Source organism: Staurois parvus, unplaced genomic scaffold, assembly GCF_062004578.1.
Source record: "Staurois parvus isolate SC_StPar_1 unplaced genomic scaffold, SC_StPar_1.0 ptg000129l, whole genome shotgun sequence".
NCBI classification, from domain to species: Eukaryota; Metazoa; Chordata; class Amphibia; order Anura; family Ranidae; genus Staurois; species Staurois parvus.
This window is the reverse complement of record NW_028317925.1, coordinates 3,670,049-3,691,926: the sequence shown is the minus strand read 5'-3', so window position 1 is coordinate 3,691,926 and position 21,878 is coordinate 3,670,049. Positions and strand designations below refer to the sequence as shown.

The 21,878-nt window shown below is 41.2% G+C and overlaps 1 protein-coding gene and 1 pseudogene across 3 annotated transcripts in view; one reads left to right on the top strand and one right to left on the bottom strand.

Annotated features, from left to right (window-relative positions):
• Positions 1-21,878, top strand: part of TANGO2 (transport and golgi organization 2 homolog) — a 221,829-nt gene that overhangs the window by 107,132 nt on the left and 92,819 nt on the right. The window lies entirely within an intron of this gene.
• Positions 9,039-14,808, bottom strand: LOC149466456 (protein mab-21-like 2; annotated as a pseudogene).

The following is a 21,878-nucleotide window of genomic DNA, read 5'->3' as shown; positions in this document are numbered from 1 at the left end:
CAGCCTCTTCATCCCCAGGAAAGGCTTCTAGGAGAGTTGGCAAAACCTCCTGCATGCATGAGGCCTTACCTTAGGTTCACACCTAAGCATTTGCTGCAGCATTTTACATTTTGCAGAAACACACACCAGTCAATTTAAAATGATCTCCTATGGGACATGTTCACATCTGTGCGTTTTTACCTCGTGCGTTTTTTGGAAAGGGTCAGGGACTTTTTTTAGCGCAAAAAGCTGCGTTTTTGGATCTATAGACTTCAATGGAAACGCTGCAGAAAACCATGTATTGCTTTTTTGATGCATTTTGATTTAAATCTGCCTAGCAACAAGAAAAATTGAGAAAAAAAAAAATGCAAAACGCATCAAAAACACGTCAAACCGCAGGTGGAAAAACGCAATGCAGAAACTACTCACATGCAACCTGCATAGGTGTGAACCTAGCCTTAAGCAGTAACTGTTGCCACAGGTGACCTCTCATTTGTGAACACCTATCTATCTCTAGTTGGAATTCACTGTTGAGCTACTTGTTCAAATAGCTCAAGCTTTCAGTGCCACAACTTCCTCTTCCAGTGTGACTTATCACATTTTCACAGTGATAGAGTGCTTCTTTCACAATTTTATATATGTATATACGGGGATTGGGCAAAAATATGGAAATCCTACATGATTTGCAGGTGTGAAAGTGATGACATGTTGCGCATTAAAAGCAGAAATGATGTAACATTCTTTTGCTTCTACCATGTGATGAGACACCTAGCTAACAGGTGGGAAGCCTCACTTTCGTCATTCACTGCATGCGCTGATAGGAATACTGCATCACTTTAAAGCTTACTGAGCTTCAAAGAGGGCAAAGCCCGCTAGGCTGGAGCCTCTGTGACCTGAAGTTAACAATTTATTTGCCATGTCGCGAGGTACAGTATCAAAGGTTATGATGGCATATTTTGTTTCCGGGAAAACATTGTCTGATGAGCATAAGCATGGTCAACATGTTCGACTGAATGAAAGAGACAAATGGACATTATGTAGGATTGTGACTTGGCATAAGAAAACAACTGCTGCAAAAGTGACTGCAGAGCTCAATCTCAATCTTCCAAATCCCATGTCTGCATAAACTGTGGGGAGGGAATTCCATAAGCAAAACATTCACGGGTGATCTTCAATTTCCCTACCACTAGTGATCGATATTAATCCTCTGAAGAGGAGAGAGTGGTGCAACACCCATAAATTGTGGACTATTGATCAATGTAAGACTGTAATATGGTCAGAGGAATCGAGCTTCACACTGTTCCCAACCTCCGGACATGTTTACATTTGGAGTACACCATCCCAAGCTTACGACCAGGACTGTCTTGTGCCAATGGTTAAGCATGGTGGCAGCGCAATGATAGTTTGGACAATCATAACTTGGTATTCAGCAGGGCCCATCATCCCACGGAAAGGTAGAGTCACTTCCAGCGACTATGTGCGAATTTTGGCCAACCATGTGAACCCCATGGTGCACACATATTTTCCCAAATAGAGTGCCATTTTCCTGGACGATAATGCTCTGATTCACACAGCTGGTGTTGTCAAATCGTGGTCTGACAAGCATGCAGACAAAAACTCGCACTGTCTCTGGGCAACGCAGTCACTAATAAAACAGAGCCACTATGGTCAATTTTAGAGAACAAGGTTCAGGCTTGTTTTCCGCCTCTGGCATATTTGCAAGCACTGGAAAGAATTTTGCATGAAAATTGGTATCAGATTCTATTATCCACCATCCAAGACTTATATTTCCCAGGAGAATTCAGGTCATCTTGAATGCCAAAACTGGTCCAACATCATATTAGGTAACGATTTTGTTTTTTTACCTGGTGTTTCCATAATTTTGTCCAACCCCTGTATTGGTGCATTATACTTACAAACAAGGTTTTTATTAAATCAGCACACAATGATAATATTAACTCAGCTGCATGTATATCATTGTGTGAAAAATGGAAAGTCTGTACATAACTTTTTTTTTTTTGTAAGATTAACATTGTTTTGTACAGAACATATGTAACTTAGACACAGAAATGGCAGTTACATTAAATAATTTATTTTTTCCATTCAGACCATAACATGAATAAGAATAGAGCTCATTCAGTTTTTACAGAGATATATTTTCATTGGCTCCAATCTGTCTGTCACTTGGCTTTCTGCTTTCAATATGCCGAAATCCCAGTGAGTGACCTGTCTGTCCTATGAGTGTGGGACTTGGCTAGCAAGAGACGCAGGCCTGAAAATAGAAACAATTATCTTTCTCATGCAAATAACCCAGGGATGGTTCTGGCAGTTGACATTCTCCCCAGTGACTTTAATGTGTATCTGATATGGTCAGGCATTTATATTCTCTGCATGTGCATTACTGTGCCACTTAAATATACACTTCACTCAGGCGTAAACAATTTTGCATCTAAACTGACTTGGCAGGCACTTGGTGATCAGCTCAAAGTTTTAGCATGTCATTCTGCTACTATAGCTGTTTGCTGCATTTTTACTCACATTGAAACATGTATAATATGACAATAGGTAAAAGGGAAGAGGTTCCAGCTGGAAACCTCTGCCACTGTTAGCCCAGAATATCATGGCGTATTATGTGAAAACGGACTTTCTTAACCATGTGATTATCACTACAGTATGCAAAACGATCCTCTCAACCCCACTAATGTCCTAACAGGTAATCTGCTCAGAAGAAAATGGTTATTTATTGGCCTAACACTTTCTAAATGTTTATTCCTTGTGGATAATCAGCCATTTGAAAGCTATGCCTGATGACACTTGCTAGTTGGTAATAACACTCACTGGCCTCAGCAGCCATCCCTAGGGAGGAGACTGAAGCTAGTGGTTGTTAGGTGAATATGATTTCCCTCCGTTCTCTTTTTTTATTTTTTTACATTTTCATTATTAGGACAGCAAAAGGAAGGGGGTGCTTAAAACAAAGATTAGTTTTAAACAGGCTATTAATTCACTTTAAAGTGACTCACTAAAATAAAACCTAAAATGAGAAAAGAAATGGAAGCTGATTTCCATCTAAAAGCCTTGTTTACATTTATAGAGGTATGTGATGCACATGGGAAGGGGAACAAAACGGGAAGGAAGGGGGGGGGGAGGTCACCCTGCGGTGAATACTCGCTTACCAGACGGCCTTCATTTTGAATGGTATGTTTCTCAATTTTATAGCTCAGTGACTGCTTTCCTTTTTACGTTTCCCCTTTTCTCTTGCCCCCTTTTGTTTCCCTTTCTGTGGGTAACATCTCTTCTCCTGTTTTCCTTTCTCCCTACCTTTCCTACTCCCCCCACACCTACACCCCCCCCCCTTTCCTTTCCTTCCTTTTCTCTTTCCCTAGGTGACTCTCTATTATCCTTGGTAGTATATACAGTCAGGTCCATAAATATTGGGACATCGACACAATTCTAACATTTTTGGCTCTATACACCACCACAATGGATTTGAAATGAAACAAACAAGATGTGCTTTAACTGCAGACTGTCAGCTTTAATTTGAGGGTATTTACATCCAAATCAGGTGAACGGTGTAGGAATTACAACAGTGTGCATATGTGCCTTCCACTTCTTAAGGGACCAAAAGTAATGGGACAATTGGCTTCTCAGCTGTTCCATGGCCAGGTGTGTGTTATTCCCTCATTATCCCAATTACAATGAGCAGATAAAAGGTCCAGAGTTCATTTCAAGTGTGCTACTTGCATTTGGAATCTGTTGCTGTCAACTCTCAAGATGAGATCCAAAGAGCTGTCACTATCAGTGAAGCAAGCCATCATTAGGCTGAAAAAAACAAAACAAACCCATCAGAGAGATAGAAACATTAGGTGTGGCCAAAACAACTGTTTGGAACATTCTTAAAAAGAAGGAACGCACCGGTGAGCTCAGCAACACCAAAAGACTCAGAAGACCACGGAAAACAACTGTGGTGGATGACCGAAGAATTCTTTCCCTGGTGAAGAAAACACCCTTCACAACAGTTGGCCAGATCAACAACACTCTCCAGAAGGTAGGTGTATGTGTGTCAAAGTCAAAAATCAAGAGAAGACTTCACCAGAGTGAATACAGAGGGTTCACCACAAGATGTAAACCATTGGTGAGCCTCAAAAACAAGAAGGCCAGATTAGTTTTCTAAAAAAGCCTTCACAGTTCTGGAACAACATCCTATGGACAGATGAGACCAAGATCAACTTGTACCAGAGTGATGGGAAGAGAAGAGTATGGAGAAGGAAAGGAACTGCTCATGATCCTAAGCATACCACCTCATCAGTGAAGCATGGTGGTAGTAGTGTCATGGCGTGGGCATGTATGGCTGCCAATGGAACTGGTTCTCTTGTATTTATTGATGATGTGACTGCTGACAAAAGCAGCAGGATGAATTCTGAAGTGTTTCAGGCAATATTATCTGCTCACATTCAGCCAAATGCTTCACAACTCATTGGACGCCGCTTCACAGTGCAGATGGACAATGACCCAAAGCATACTGCAAAAGCAACCAAAGAGTTTTTTAAGGGAAAGAAGTGGAATGTTATGCAATGGCCAAGTCAATCCCCTGACCTGAATCCGATTGAGCATGCATTTCACTTGCTGAAGACAAAACTGAAGGGAAAATGCCCCAAGAACAAGCAGGAACTGAAGACAGTTGCAGTAGAGGCCTGGCAGAGCATCACCAGGGATGAAACCCAGCATCTGGTGAGGTCTATGCGTTCCAGACTTCAGGCTGTAATTGACTGCAAAGGATTTGCAACCAAGTATTAAAAAGTGAAAGTTTGATTTATGATTATTATTCTGTCCCATTACTTTTGGTCCATTAACAAGTGGGAGGCACATATGCAAACTGTTGTAATTCCTACACCGTTCACCTGATTTGGATGTAAATACCCTCAAATTAAAGCTGACAGTCGGCAGTTAAAGTACATCTTGTTTGTTTCATTTCAAATCCATTGTGGTGGTATAGAGAGACAAAAATGTTAGAATTGTGTCGATGTCCCAATATTTATGGACCTGACTGTATACCATACGTAATAGTGTATACACAATGCTATATTCAGACTCGAGATTGTTATCTTGCTCAGGGTGCTTAGTCCTCTTCAGACCACAGAAATACTGTATATAATTATGGCAGTATAGATGATTTTTCATTTGCCCCTTTTGAGTTGGCCCAAAATTGGAATCGTACCCTTCTGCCTAGTGTTCATTATGTGTGCCAGGATCTGCCTGGTTATGTCTGTGTGTAGGCATTGAAATACATTTGATTGAACAGAAAGTAAGAAGTTGAGAGGAAGCCTGCTTTCAGAGCTCATTTTTATGAGAAACCTTTATTTCATCCGTTTTGAAAAGACCCTTTATCTCCTCTTCATTATACTGTACTGCAGTTCTCTCCTATTTCTTTTATCTTGGAGAAGTGGCCTCCCAGCAAATTACATGTGACATAGCTGTCACATGTATGGTCTAAAACGATAACAAGTATGGATGAGAGCAGAGTAAGGAAATATTACTACAACTACCTGCTGCTTTATTGAAATCTTTATCCCCTATATATTTACTGTATATTTCCTAGTAGATGCTAGAATGAAATAAAAAAAAAAAAACCAAAAAAAAACCTTTTTTATGTTAATGTGTTCTTAAGAGCTCTCTCTAGAGTTGTTGGTTCCTTATTATGTCAAAATTATAGTTCAGTCTCCATGGCCTAATGTAATGCTATCATTAGAAATCAGTTATTTCTTGCTATTACTGATAGTTTCATAGTTCCATGTGGCCTAAAAGCTGCTTAGAAAATGTAGCTTCACGTGGTTTCTGGCTGCCAGAAATATTGAGGATGTTTGACATCATTAGAGACTGCAGATAATCTATTTTTTTTGTTTTGTTTAGGAAGGCAGTTTATTATAAGTGAAAGAAGATGAACAGCAGGAAGGAAGGCTTGCTTAATAGAGGAGTCGCAATATGGCTGCCTCCAAGCACATATATAAATAAAAACCATATTCGTAGAAATAAAAATGTTACTACTATTCTATACATTTACAAGAATAATTTTAGTTTTAAATTAGTTTTAAAGATCTAGCAAGAGTTAATGGAAAGCCTAAAGGCATCAGGGAACTAGTGTACAGAAGAAAGCTTTCTAAGACGCTTCAATAAGTAATTGACAGTCTCTATGTGGAGTCACGTATAGTGCCTATGCCTGTCTCTGAGTTCAGTTTTGCTCAATAAACTGATTTCACTCTTCAGAGCTGGGAGGAGGTGTGAGAACAGTCAACTTTATTGCCAGATATATATATTTTTTAATGTCATCATTTGACCTTTATTACAGTCAATTAAAGAAAATTACCAGCAACAGGAATTCTTCATGACTGAGAAGAAGCAGGCACTGCTTATGATATGATAGCATCCTTAGATTGTCCAGCAGATAATTTGGTTTAGTATGTGATAGATTGTTAGGCTCTTTAGCTGGGAGACAATTAATACACAGGCGACACATTGATGAAAGTTACTCATGAAACAGTACTACTTACATACTTTATGTGGCATGACAGTGCTTGTGTGGGCGAGACGCAGAGGACAAATTAATATGTGGATTCTGTATAGCCCTTAGGGAGGGGTTATCTTTGGGAATGAAGTCCCAGTACTGCTGGATTGCTTTTTGATACATGATAATAGCTGCACATAATTCTATTTGGATATGATCAGGTTGCTTTCTCAGTAAATGTTGGCCCATGCTGCCACCAATTCAGTTCACATCAGTATTTGATTTATGAAATGAAGCAACCTGTCTACCAAAACTGCAGCTTTCAGAGACCTTGATGATGGAGCAATTAGAAACTTTCCCAAATATATGGTGCATGATACTGTTTCAAAAGTTTGTCAGCACCAGATAACAAACATACGTTTGGGATCCTGACGAGAGATATATAACACTAAAACCTGTTTTGCTGATTATTATCCCCATGGTTGTAAAATAAATGATTGCTAGAAGCATACAGCTGCTCAGCAAACATAAATACTAAATGCTTCATCTTCTGCAAAGATGCTGGCTTATTGACATAAAGATTTGTAGTAGGTCCTTCAGATGAAGCATATTTTATTAAAGTAGCTCTATATTCAAAATGTTTTTTTTGCATTTTGGATAGAGTAGGGTTATAACCCCTGTCATTTTGTTTTTTTGCCATCTATGCTTTATTGGGGAGATTTACCTCCACATCCTGTCCCATAGCCAAAACAGGAAGTGAAAGGAAATCCCTGCAAATTCAACTGTTACTAAATCCACAATATTTTAATCTGTGTATGCAGTAACGCATCCTTGTTATCCTCACTCTGGCTCCTAAGGGGTTAATCCTCATCACTGTGTGAAAAAACCTGGTTGATCCTGTCGTTCTCTGAGCCTCCCCTTCTTTCACTGTTCTCAATCCACCTGCTGATCCTACAGAGCAGCGGTGGCAAGCTCTGCGCATGTTCTGTTTTGTGGCTATGGAGAACATTTGCTCTACTGTATGATCGGAGCTATTCTGGTCACATGACTTTGACATCAAACGTGGGAATACACAGCCCAGTCCCTCCCTCCCTCCTTCATGCTATATAGTTAATATTTAAAAAAAGGGAAAAAAAAGGAAAAATATATATTCATTTATTGATTATATTGGCTGCAACAGAAATGCTAAACGCCCTCATAAAATATAAAAATGAATTATTTTATACATATTTATTAACAGTCTAATATTATATTTAGATCTTAGTATGCAGTCCATATCTGGTATGCGAGATGCCATGTTAAAGTGAAGGAGAATATCAACCATATGTAACTCCACCCACACAATTTTGTTAATGAATAGGAATAACTTTTGGGTTTCATATATAGGTTTCTATGATGTTTTTACAGATATTAGTAATGTTTGAAATGTATTTGTATGGCGTTTTATTGCAGTTTTTTTTTTTGTTGGGGGAGTGCATGTGATCGGCACAGCGCCAACCAGCTGCCTGTTAGTGCTGCCTCTGACATACAGAAGAAGCAGCAGAGGGGAATCAAAGCTCCTTCTAGCAGCTCACCCAGCACTCAACACAGACAGGGACACCGGTCACATGACCGCTGTATATTATTATTATTATTATACAGGATTTATATAGCGCCAACAGTTTGCGCAGCGCTTCACAAAATGAAGGTAGACATTAGTTACAATGCAATTGGTACAAGAGGAAACCGAGGGCCCTGCTCGTTGGAGCCTACATTCTAGGGAACAAGTACTTAGCGGTCTAAGTTTTCTAAAGGAACTGCAATACCATATACCATGATTTCTGTACTATGGGAGACCCAAGGCCAGTGCTAGACTATTATGTGCCCTAGGCAAGACCAGCTACTAGCCCCCCCCTCCAAAAAAAAAAAAAAGAAAAGAGAACTATGCAATTTTTAAAAACAGTAGAAAATAACAATATTAACCAAAACAAAAATAATTAAACAAATAAAAAGTATCTGTAGTTCTCTAGTGGTAGCGCCAGTCCTGGTTGTACCGTTTTTGCTTTACTTATTGCACTTTACTTTACTTATTACACTATAATTCCAATTCAGCTCTGTATAAATTTGTATCGTTTTCTAAGCTTCATTCTGTTTGATGAATATAATGGAGTGATAAATAACACAGGGTTTATTAAAATGATTTCAGATACCACAAAGCACTCTGACATTCTCACTCACGGGATGCATTCTCTGCTCTCATTTATTAAGAGAAACATCTGAAGTTATACTTGTTTTTTTTATTGGTCTCTTTCAATGTGTCAGCTGCTGGACACAGGCTGATGTTGGCACTTTAACCTTTGTAAACTTTTAAAGGAGAAAATTTGTACATGTAGTTTAAATAAATTTGTGTTCACTAACAAATATTCTGGCAAAAAAATAATAGCAATAAAGATAAAATCGCTACATTTCATTATGAAAATGTACCTTGATTTTCTTAAATCAGATTGCTTCTTGTTTGACTTGATTCACATTGTTTGGAAGGGGAGAGTCACCCCTCACCTCCTGTGCAAGGAAAAGTCCCTCAACATCCCACCCGATTGATGGGTGCTTGGGGCTGCTTGGTATGGTAGTTGTTGAGTGGCTGCCCGGGCAGTTCCAGGTGTCTGTCCCGCAGGGTCTTCAGGATGGACAGACATTTGTTTTTGCAGACCCCACAGCTTGTTCTCAGCCTCGGCGAACTGGAGCACCTAGGTGTCACTCTCAGCGGAGCTCTGCTCGCTGGTCAGGGACAAGGGATGTGGGGAAGGGGCCACTGAGCATTGCTGTGGGACCAGATGCCGGTGCACTTGAAAGCTGGGGTGCTCTGCATCACATAGCGCTCCTGGATCCACAGGCGGGCCCCACTCGTTTTGGCAATCATCTTCACCAGGTCCTGGTAGCTGCACTTGTCCACAGCCTGGGCCACCAAAGTGGAAGTTGGAGTAATTCTTCCTGGCCGAGAGGTAGCTGGAGGCTATGATGAACTATGCCTACAGGGACCTGCTCCTCTTCTGACCATTGCTCAGCCTGAGCACCGCACAGCTTGGGAGCCCAGGGAACCATCTTCCACGAACTTGAAGTCTCCCATCTGGTGGAAGTAGAGTACCACCTCGAACTTGGTGGGGGAGACCAGCTCCAGACCCTCATAGCAGGCGTCTATCTCGGTTAGGGGGCTAATGGAGCAGGGGTGTTAGGAACCCAGCCGAGAGTAGAGAAACCAGCAGCTGTGGCTGTGCCCTAGGTGGCTGCCTAGTTTGCCTAGCAGTAGCACCAGCCCTGGGGAGACCATATAAGCTAAATTAAGTGTTATGTGTTTAATATCACTTTAAGGGAATCCCTTGGAGCCCCCCAGGTCACCAGAACTAGTGTCCCCATCCAAAGATTTCCCTTCGTTTACATTTCTGGGGACAACCCAAAATTTGGGATTTTCTTTTACTTTTATTTTCAATGACAATGGTAAACAGGACAAATAGAGAGGGAGAATCTCCCTAACAGGGACACAAAGAGCAATAAAAATCTGACAGACATTCTAATCCTTCTCAACTCTATCCAAAACTGAAAAAACACCTATTGTTTTTAATCATATTGTAAAGATTTTCTGGCCCATTTTTTAGATATCCTATGACATATTTTGTGTCATTCTGTCTCTCTAGATATCTAATGAAAAACTGCTAAGCTATTTGTTTTGAACTTTTATGACCATTATAAGTCCTGCAGATCCTGGATTTTGTGGGAGAAGACTATCCAGTTACAGACCAAACCTGTAGAGCAACCTGCAGGTGAAATCTGGTATTTTGTGGTATGACCTAAAGACCTTGTTTCTTTGTATGGAAACAACTCTGTTTTCATAATTGGTCTTTAGTTTTGCAAACATTTGAAACTGGCTTTGGGTATTGGGGGCTCCTGGTTGTAACATCAGATTTGTTATGAGGAATAAAAAGAAACAAATCTTGAATACATGCTTGCTATATTACTAAAGCTTTTTTTTTTTTAACCTCACCACTTATCACTTTTTTATAGTTATATGGCCAGACCCTTTATTTGCATTCATCTTTGCTGTAAAGGTTTCTGGTCACCACTAGAGGGCACTGAACCTGCTCTGCTTCAAGCTATATACTAATCTAACATAAAACCTGTTCTGACTTTATACAGTGTTATTGGAAATAGTACTTTTAAGTAAATGGAACCCTTCTGCAGAAAGGCTGCCAGGCTACGTGTAAATGTGTAATTTGCCATTTGGAAAGCAGTGAGTCTGTACTCACTTTATTTAATTGTTAACAAAAATAACATTTTGTGAATCTTATTTAGAGTGTAAACTCTTAGATATACCCAGTGATGTGACTGGCCACAGGTGACACACAGAGACTAAACAAATCCTCCTGCATAGGTTGTACCTGTTTATATCTGCAGCTATTTATCCTCTACAGTCTTCCAAAACACACATTTTACAGAGCAGTAGAAAGCAGGGGGTGGGGATCTGATGTCTCACACACTGCAGAGGTAGATCACAGAACTCTGAAGTCTGATAGCTGATTGGATGGAAGGGACACAACTCCCCTCTAACAGGCTCATAGTGAAAAGCATACAGCTGAGTTTATAGGTCACCTGCTGTGTGCTTGAGGGGGAGCAGGTTGTCTCCTGAGAGGTTGAGGTGGTGGCTTAAGCTGGCCATAAATGAATCAAGCTTTTTTTTTTTTTTCTTTTTTCAAGTGGGTTGAATAAAAAAACTGACCTGATTCCCCCATCCACATATTTGATGAGGAAATCCTCCCCACTGTGTCATTGTATTCTGATTGTATTCTGCACCACTCAGTGGAATTTTTCCAACAGGCTGGTTGAACAGAAATCGAGCGGTGGATCCACAGTGCCCTTATATAGATCGAAATTCAGCCTGTCCCTGCAGAACTATACAAATTTTGATCCATGTATGGCCAGATTTGGAGTTCTGTCAGTGATTCATGCAGACAGCAGAGGGATCAGGGAAGGACCAGACTCAGTACTTTGGATTCAGGCCAGTACACACTATAGAGCAGGCGTAGGCAACTTTTGATGAGAGATGGCGATCTACCAACATTGAAAATAACAAAGTTCACCTGGGTGCAGCCCCCACCCTTTATTTTTTTCTTTATTTTTTTTTTTTTCTTGTGGCTTTTTTTTTTTTTTTTTTTTTAGGAATAAACTTTTAAGCCCACGATAAAAAGTGGATATGGCATAGTCACCCCCACAAGCCTCATGTTCATCATGAAAGCAGAACATCTGGTACTGCAGGCTGATTTTCTTGACTAGTTTCAGGTTTGATTATCTTCTCTGATTTCTGGCCAGTGTAAGTTGTATGTAGGGCAGTGTATAGAGGTTAGTAGGATGCAGGGCAGTGTACAGAGGGTAGTAGTAGATAGGGCAGCATACAGAGGTAATTAATATGTAGGGTAGTGTACAGAGGTCAGGAGGATGTAGGGCAACGTACAGATGTACGTAAGATGTGGGGCAGCATACAGAGGTCAGGAGGATGTAGGGAAACATACAGATGTAAGTAAGATGTAGGGCAACGTACAGAGGTCAGTAGGATGTAGGGCAGCGTACAGAGGTCAGTAGTAGATAGGGCAGCATACAGAGGTCAGTAGTAGATAGGGCAGCATACAGAGGTCAGTAGTAGATAGGGCAGCATACAGAGGTCAGTAGTAGATAGGGCAGCATACAGAGGTCTTTCGTATGTAGGGTAGTGTACACAAATCAGTAGGGTGTAGGGCAGCGTATAGAGGTCAGTAGGTTGAAGGGCAGCGTACAGAGGTCAGTAGGTTGAAGGGCAGCGTACAGAGGTCAGTAGGTTGAAGGGCAGCGTACAGAGGTCAGTAGGTTGAAGGGCAGCGTACAGAGGTCAGTAGGTTGAAGGGCAGCGTACAGAGGTCAGTAGGTTGAAGGGCAGCGTACAGAGGTCAGTAGGATGTAGGACCGCGTACAGAGGTCAGTAGGATCTAGGGAAGCGTACATAGGTCAGTAGGATGAAGGGCAGCGTACAGAGGTTAGTAGAATGTAGGGCAGTGTACAGAGGTCACTAGGATGTAGGGCAGTGTACAGAGGTCACTAGGATGTAGGGCAGTGTACAGAGGTCATTAGTAGATCGGGCAGCATACAGAGGTCTTTAGTATGTAGGGTAGTGTACATAGATCAGTAGGAGGTAGGGAAGCATACAGAGGTCAGTAGAGTGTAGGGCAGTGTACAGAGGTCAGTAGCATTACAGCAGTGTACAGGGGTAAGTAGGATGTAGGTCATTAGTATGTAAGGCAGAGGTCAGGAGGGCAAGGTATAGGGGGATCAGGAGGGTATGGTACTAGCAATATAGGATGGCACAGTACAGGGGGACCTGGAGGGCTAGGGTCTCGAGGGCTTGGCACTGGAGATGACTGCACAACGCGTGGGCATATGCAGAGAAGAGCCCTAACCCACCCGAGCTATGCGGGAGGCTATGGGGCGGGAGCTGCCTCTGCAGACTAGGATTGGGTGAGCATGCGCCTGTGCCGCTCAAGAGTTACGGTTAAAAGACTGGGTCAGCAACACTCAGATGTGTTTGTGATCTACCCGCCGCTTGTAGTCAGGTAGCTTGCCAACCCCCAATATAGAGGGATGTGCTTTGTTTGCTTTTTATGTCTGGAACTGGAACTATGGCCCCTTATTAAAAAAAAAAAAAATGTGTGTGCTGCAGCTCTTAATTATAAGTGCATCTTCACTTACATTTTTCTGAGTCCCCCCTACATTCATGCTGCACTGCTATTGAATTCAGAGCAGCATTACCACTCTCATGTAAGCTGTGTCTGCTTGCACTACAATGGATTGAGAAGAGGCTGATGGGGCTTAACTATGGTCAATGTAGCCTTTACCTAAGTTGGATCACTGTTCAGGCAATGTTACTGACTTGATGGCTCTCTTAGTCCCCTAATTCCATCTGCAGAAACCATTGTTTAGGGGAGCACAATCTGCTGTTGTTACAGCAATAAACATGCATGTTCTTGTTTCATTTTTGCTGAGCTTTATTAAAAAAAGACTCCATTTCAATATGTGTACTTTCCTGCTTTAATATCTGTAAACACCTGCGCTCTTTTTAGTACCCAATGGAGTCAAATTAATTTACTCTTTTATGAAAGCGTTTGAAATCATGTTAGGATAAAATTGCGTTCAGGAAGAGACTGGATCTGTAAGTGAGGCATCATACCTAGGGACTGGGAAAATGTAGGGACCAGCAGATACAGATGTTGAGAGCTTCTGTCCTGCAGGCTAAACCAATCTGCCTGGCTTGTACATTTCAGGGGCTTGAGGGGATTCCAGCTGAGTATCACTGAGTAGCGGAATCTCAGAGCAGATGGTAAATATTTACACAGTTTTTCACACTGAATGACTATCCGAACCAAACACCATAGGGTTTAAAAACCTCATAGGATCGCTCTGTGTTGCTGAACATTAATGGTATTACAGCTTGGTAGCTTGATGCTGATTTTTCTGTATTGTTCAGTACTAGCTTCAGTATTCTAAAGAACAGCTTACAATGTCAAATATCATACTAAAACCTTCACCAACTTTTACGTCATGTAGTTGCGTTCTTTGTAGTTCATGCATATTTTACAGCTTAAAGCACACCTTTTATAAAGTAATACATTGGCACAGCTCTACCAGACAGCTTAGCCAACCTGGTGACCTGACTTTTCTCCACTATAGTTAATACATCCTAGTGAATTCATTACCCCTAAAGTTGTGATTGGATGCAGCAGTTGCCCACCCCTCTGTTACTCTGCATTCTTCTCATGTTAATATGTCCTTGAATTTTTGGCTCCACATGCTGCCCCTTCCTCTCCTGTTCAGATTACTACTGTACAGGGGAATTTTTAATGTGTAAATTAAGTAAAATTAAGGTATTCCCATTAGCTGCATTCAAAGTGTAGTTCCACCTTTGCAGTCAAATATTAGAGAACCCCACTACATATTGGTTATATGTCCCCATTCGCACAGCACACCTAAAAAAAAAAAAGAAAAAGTAAAACATTTCTAACAATTTCTTTTCTCAGGAGAAGGTGTCATTGCTGACTGCAAGGATTTTTGAACAATATCAGAGTGAGTCTGTCCCTAAGGCCGGCCGATAGATGATGAAAATTTCTGCCGTTTCCTGCTGAAGCAGTCGAGATTTGAATCGTGTGTGGGCAAGGTGAATGTACCAAGTTGATTGATCGATGGTGGATTCACTTGTGATTATCGCTAGCGGCTGCTATTGCCACATCAGTAATCACGGTCTTCTCCCAGTAGGAGAAGCTTCCTCCGACCGACATTCCACCGCACCCCCCCTCACTGAGAGAAGACAATTACTTGACAGGAGGGATTCACCTGTGTTGATGGGGGAATCGTGGTTACAGGAAAGAAATGTGCACTGTCTATGGCCTGTCTTAGTCCGTACTCATTAACATACAATGCAAGAAGCTTAGCTTCTAAACCAGTGGTTCTTAACCTTTTTTGAGTCACAGAGCCCTTTGAGAATTTGATGCCCAGAATTACTCACATAAACACAATTTTGCATGCATTAAAAATGCAGCATGTACTTTTATTTTATTGAAATTTGATTGTCTTATACATATGACATACACAATGTTTGAATAAAGTAAATAATCTTAACAAAATAATCATGCAAAAAGTTAGGGCCACTCATTACAAAAATTAAATGCAATCATTTTGTGCAAGTTAAACAAAACAATTTTAATTCTGCTCAAATCTACCATTACTACTACTAGAAAATGAGAATTGCCTCTTGCTATTATGGAGTCTCACAAGATGGTGGTTATGCAGAGAACAACAATACAAAATGACATGGTAAATATGCGCCAACAAGAGAGTCAAGAGATGCTTAGCAGTCAGCACTATAAGCAGTGGCAGGTGTGTTTTCTTTAGTTTCAAAGGGAATCCATTCGTTGAAGCAAGGGGGAGGGCTGAAGGACTATACAATTAATGTATGTCTCTTTTATATCTGACCCTCATGGGCCCTCTGAAACCCATCCATGAGCCACTTAAAGCTGAACTTTACCCATAACAATTTAAAAAAAAGTAGTGTTCTTTGGTAAGGAACATACATTTCACATTAATAATTATGCTGCCAAAATTAGTGTGTGCTGTAAATTGCCTCCAGCATTGTTCCTGTTTCTTCTTGCTGGAAGCTGCCATTTTGCTGAAGCCTAGAGTTACATTACTGGAATGCCAGGAATACTAACTGTCAAATTTGTTTGTGTCCTCAACCAAACTGTAAAACAATCGAATGTCTGGCATCATAACATGAGAACACCATGACAGTTGCAGATCAAACAGAAGCAGTTTCCTTGTCTGTAAAGGATAGGGGGATTTAATTCTGCTTTAAGGCTTCAGCAGATCGGCCTCTACAAATTCTTCACACTGCCTAAAAATAGAGAGCAACTGGGCATGTGCGGAGCAGGGTGAGAAAGTGTATTACTGGATTTTAAACAGTATAGGTACTTATTTTTAATGTTTTGCATACATATACCTGCAAAAGGGGCCATCCTGAAGTGATCTAGCAGGACTTTATTTTCTGAATAAAGTTCCACTTTAAGGAGTGGAGGACGCCAGGTTAAGAACACCTGTTATAAACCTTTAACCCTGTGTTAGGACACTGTTCAAATCTAGTTACCTGATAATGAATATCTGCCTCTACAGTATAGACAGGGTTAATTTGAACTATGGATTTCAGATTTATATTAATCTGTCAGTTAACCCACCATATATAGCTAGTATCATGCCCCTTCCTATGATTCATTTTAATGTAGGCAAATGTGTATTGGCTGCTGAGGCACCGACATTAGGTTGTGGAATTCCAGGGGTTTATTGCAGCTCTCAGATGGATTCCTAAAAGTGAGTAGGACTGATATGCTGCAAAATGCACTTTGGGGGGTTGGATATGCTTTGAATGGAACATGCTGCTTTGCCTTACATGGTTCATTTTCAAGTCTCAAAGGATAAGTTCGCCTTTTAAAAAAAAAAAAATAATAAATGCACATCTTTTTTTCAAGTAAGAAAATGTGCATTTATTATTTTTTGTTGTAGGTGCTTGTAAAGCATTTCACCAACAGATCGCTGATGCCTTGCAGGACTCCTGCAGACCTGTCAGTGTATCTGTGTGTTCTTACCTCATACAAGCAGGCAGATACACACTGACAGGAAGAGACAATGAACTACCAGAGCGCTCAACTGCGCCGTTGTAGTTCATTGAGAACTTATAGTTTCCCATTCACAGAAATCTGTGAGTGAATGACGCGATCAGGCGGGCGGATCCCCACACGGCCTCAAACAGTGACAGTGGGCGCCTGGAGAATATTCCTGCTCACTCTCACTGGGAGGGGCTGCAGCTGCTGGAACATGTTACATGCTCCACCCTAAAAATGGGTGGAACATATAACATGTTCCTAAAGGTGAATTTATCCTTTAAAAATGAATGTACTAGCTCTTTTTTCCATCTAGCACAGTGAGATCTTCTACAGTGGAAAAACCTCTTCCTTGTGTTGAATACACGTAGAATAGCTGTACCAGTTCTCCAAATGCATATCGCTAGCAAAGCAATCCTCACTTGCATGTTAAGCCTTAAGCGGTCTTAGTCATAACTCTCTTTCAAGTCATCTTTAGTACTGTGAACATCCTTGCAGTTTTCTTGTCTCCATGACAGATCAAGTTGTTTAGACTAAGCAAGTTAGGTGTGACAGGCTAATTTATTGTTCAGCAAGTCTCTCTTAGCAATACCAAACTCTCAAACACACCGCTAGACCAGCCATTAAAGCCAAATGCTTTGCTTTACAGTGCAGTCTAAAATAGCTTACCTGTGCACCCCATTTGTTATATCTGGTGTTGTACCTAGATGTTAATTCTTTTGAGAGATTTGTGAAAAAGTTGTACTTCTTCAGTATTTACAATAGCTGTTCACGCTGATTGTAATCCTAAAATTGTGACCTCTTGTTGGTTCCTGAGGATTGGATGTGAAAAACATTGGTTTAGGCACATGCTTGTAGGTTGAGTGCTGCGTGTATGTTGTGGAGCCACTCATTTTGAATTAAAGGCAGCACACATGCTTTTAGCTTGCTGCAATACATGGCAGTGATCATAGTGCATTGTAGTGTGTTGAGTAACAAATTTTGTTACATATCTAAAGTTCAGGACATATTGGTACATTGGCATTCCGTTTATTTTAATGGGCTGCCTTTAGTGCCTTAATGCACGTGCGTTCGCACACTGCAAAAATGTAAATGGACTCTTAATCAGCCATCAGTGATTCAGAATTTGAAAAGCAACCAGAAAATGAAAAACATGGATTAGTATTAATGAAATTAACAACAGGTGCACTAGATTGGCACCAATGAGATAATCCCCAAAACAGGAATGGTTTTACAGGTGCCAATATGTGCCATTGCCAGAAGGTTTGCTGTGCCTCCCAGCACAGTCTCAAGAGCATGGAAGAGATTCCAGGAGACAGGCAGTTACTCTAGGAGAGCTGGACAGGGCCTTAGAAGGTTCTTAACCCATCAGCAGGACTGGTATCTGCTCCTCTGTGCAATGAGGAACAGGATGAGCACTGCCAGAGCCCTACAAAATTACCTCCAGCATGCCACTGGTGTGAATGTCTCTGACCAATCAGAAACAGACTTCATGTGGGTGGCCTGAGGGCCCAACATCCTCTAGTGTTCCCTGTGCTAACTGCCCGGCACCATAGAGCTCGATTGGCATTTGCTGTTGAACACCAGAATTGGTAGGTGAGCCACTTGTGCCCTGTGCTTTTCACAGATGAGAGCACATTCACCCTGAGCACATGTGACAGAAGTGAAAGGGTCTGGAGAAGTCATGGAGAATGTTATGCTGCCTGTAACATCGTTCAGCATGACTGTTTTGGTGGTGGGTCAGTGATGGTCTGGGAGGCATATCCATGGAGGGATGCCCAGACCTCTACAGGTTAGACAATGGTACCCTGACTGCCATTAGGTATCGAGATGAAATCCTTGGACCCATTGTCAGACCCTACGCTGGTGCAATGAGTCCTGGGTTCCTCCTGGTGCAGGACAATGCCCGGCCTCATGTTGCGAGAGTCTGCAGGCAGTTCCTGTAAGATGAAGGAATTGATACCATTGAATGGCCCCCACGTTCGCCTGACCTAAATCCAATAGAAAACCTCTGGGATATCATGTTTCAGTTCATCCGATGTCGCCAGGTTGCACCTCAGACTGTCCAGGAGCTCAGTGATGCCCTGATCCAGATGTGGGAGGAAATACCCCAGGACACCATCCATCGTCTCATTAGGAGCATGCCCTGACATTGTCAGGAATGCATACAAGCACATGGGGGCCATACAAACTACTAAGTACCATTTTGAGTTGCTGTAATGAAATTTCAGCAAAATGGACTAGCATGCTGCATAATTTTTTCACTTTGATTTTCGGGGTGACTTTGAAATCAGTCCTCTGTAGGTTGATAATTTTCATTTCCATCAAATGATGGGGCATCCTTATATTCCTAACACATTACCCAGTCCATATCAGTATAGATATCCAGCATGACATTTTTCCCCGTTGAGATCTGTTATGTTTTTAAAGTATTCCTTTAATTTTTTTGAGCAGTGTATAATGTTCATCCAAATCCTATAATGGCTTTAATTATATTTGAAACCAGTAGTTTATTTTTTGTATGCAAGTACTGTAACTGCTGGTAATCCAGTTTCACCTCTGTCAAGAATATTGTAATATGTACTTCTGTTTTTCAGTAACGTGTGTTTCTAAATTGATTTGCAGTTAAAGGCTGCCTTCAGCTCATAAAACACAACTGAAGATGCAAAATCTTTTGGCAAACAGGAGCTGTTGTTTTGGCCATTTAAATGCGTGTAATGAATTCTGCTGCTCATTCACGGCAATGCTAACCAGGTTACGACTTTCTCATAAAATGCCTTGCACAGGCAGTAAAATAGGCACAAACACTAAGGATTTTCTTCCTTTTGATAAATGTGGAATTTTGCAGTAGGCAAGGGGGTGGTGATTTGTGTTCCATGTTTTTTTTTTTATCTTACTACATCTATAAACACTGTAAGTATTCAAAACTCATGGCAGTAAACTTAAACTGGATGTCTAATCTACAGTATTCCAAACGTAATTTTTAACTCAGGTTTTAGGCTAAAAATACAGATTATATGAACATAAAAGAAATGTAATATGTACATATACTGTATCTGACTACTAAAATTAAGAGCCTTCCTGGACTGTAAGAATGATAAGACTACAGACATAGCTATTAATGGAAAACAGAAAAGTTGTTATTTTTGTGTACAGTAGATGTATCACAAGGTATGCAAGTGCTGGTGGCCTGTTAGTGGAACTTGCTCCAGGCAAACAGGAAAATTGAAATAAAAGTTTATATACATATGCATTCCTGTTCAATTGTTTGGTAACAAAAATTGCTAATCAGCCAATCACATGGCAGCAACTTAATGCATTTAGGTCTCATGCACATTAGAAAAGCTAAAAACTGCTTTAGGAACACTGGACAAAAAATGCTAATGTTTTAGCATTTTTTGCTGGCGTTTGGTAATATTTAGCCTTGTGTGTAAGGTACTTTTAGTTTAGGCTGTTGTTAAGGAAAGGGCCAGGAAGCGGCTGACACGTCCTTAACAGAGGATGAGTCATCAGCTGTCATTGGGGTTCCCCGTTGACAGCTGAATGTATAAAAAAAGTGAAAAAAAGGCGTGGGGGTGCCCCCCCAATCCATACCATGCAAAATTAAAACAAAATAACTGGTATGGGGTCCCCCCCCAGAATCCATACCAGACCCAAATCCGAGCATGCAGCCTGGCAGGTCTGGAAGTGGGGGGGGAATAAGCGAGCGCCCCCCTTCCTGAACCATACCAGGCCACATGCCCTCAACAGGGGGGGTGCTTTGGGGCAGGGGGGCACCTTGTCTCCATGTTGATGAGGACAAGGGCCTCTTCCCCACAACCCTAGCCAGTAGTTGTGTGGTTCTGCAGGCAGGGGGCTTATTGGAATCTGGAAACCCCCTTTAACAAGCCCCCAGATCCTGGCCCCCCCTATGTGTATGAGTATGGGATACATAGTACTCCTACTCCATTCACCAAAAAAAGTGTAAAAGGTAAATAAAAACAGAACACAAGTTTCTGACAAATCCTTTATTAAAAATTCCAAAATGTCCCCCAGTGTAGATCCATCATTAATCACACCGCCCGCCGCCACTGCTGACCCGAAGAAAGAGGAAAAAAAAACCCTCCGGTCCCGATGAAGGCTCCTGTCGTTTGGTAGCTCTTAAATAACTAAGGGGCAGAGCCATCCAGGGCCAGTCTTTATTCGCCTGAATTCTTCCACACACCCTTGCCCATCTGTGGGCCCAGGACCAACATAACAGGTGCTGCTGGGTAGAGAGGAGGATGTGTGTCCGCTCTCCTCCCCATCTTGTTCCTGACCCAGAAGTGAAGTGTATGATGCCACTTCCGGGTCCACGTTGTCTGTGTACCCAGCTATTGAGGCCGGGAAAGAGTGTAATGCAGTGCGGTTTTGCATTGCATTACATTCAGCAGAGCACAGAGGAGACATGAATGGTCTTTTAGACCCTGGATGTATCATTAAAGAGAACCTGCCCCCAAAAAATCATCACGAGTGATGAAAAATAAATTTAGGTAAAAAACTTTTTTTAATTGTAAAGAATTAGTTACACCCAAGCTAATAGAATTGGACCCCCATCCCTACATATACACATGTACAAACATAAATGCATGCCTCGTCGGCGCCTGTGCGTGAAAACGTCAATTGCGATAAAAGCCAGACATTGCTAAAAGAACCTCAGATTTGAATACGGTTTTGGTTAAAAGTATTATTTTTTTTTATTAGGAAAATAGATTGTCATGAAGGACAAGCAGATTGGAACCCTGATTTATTCCTTTGGACAAGGAATGGGTAACATATGGGTAAATCACGGTGCCTGAGATGCCATCGGCCAGCAGTAAATGTACTACTGGTGGCTGGCCAGTGGTTAATGAATATGTATCTGGATTAAATGTTTTTTTATTTAATCTACTTTTGCTTTAGGGCTTTTGACCATTTTCACTGCATTTTATTAGCTTTTCTGTTATGTTTTTTTCCTTCATATTATGATTATCATGCAGGGGGTGTAGAGTTTACGTAGACATCTTTCATATACAGTTAGGTTCTTATATATTTGGACACAGGCACAATTTTCGTTTTTTTCAGGTATTTACCAAAACATATTCAAGCTATAGTTATATAATGGATATGGGCTGAAAGGGCACACACTCCGGTTTAATTTGAGGGTATGTACATCCAAATTGGAGGAAGTGATTAGGAAT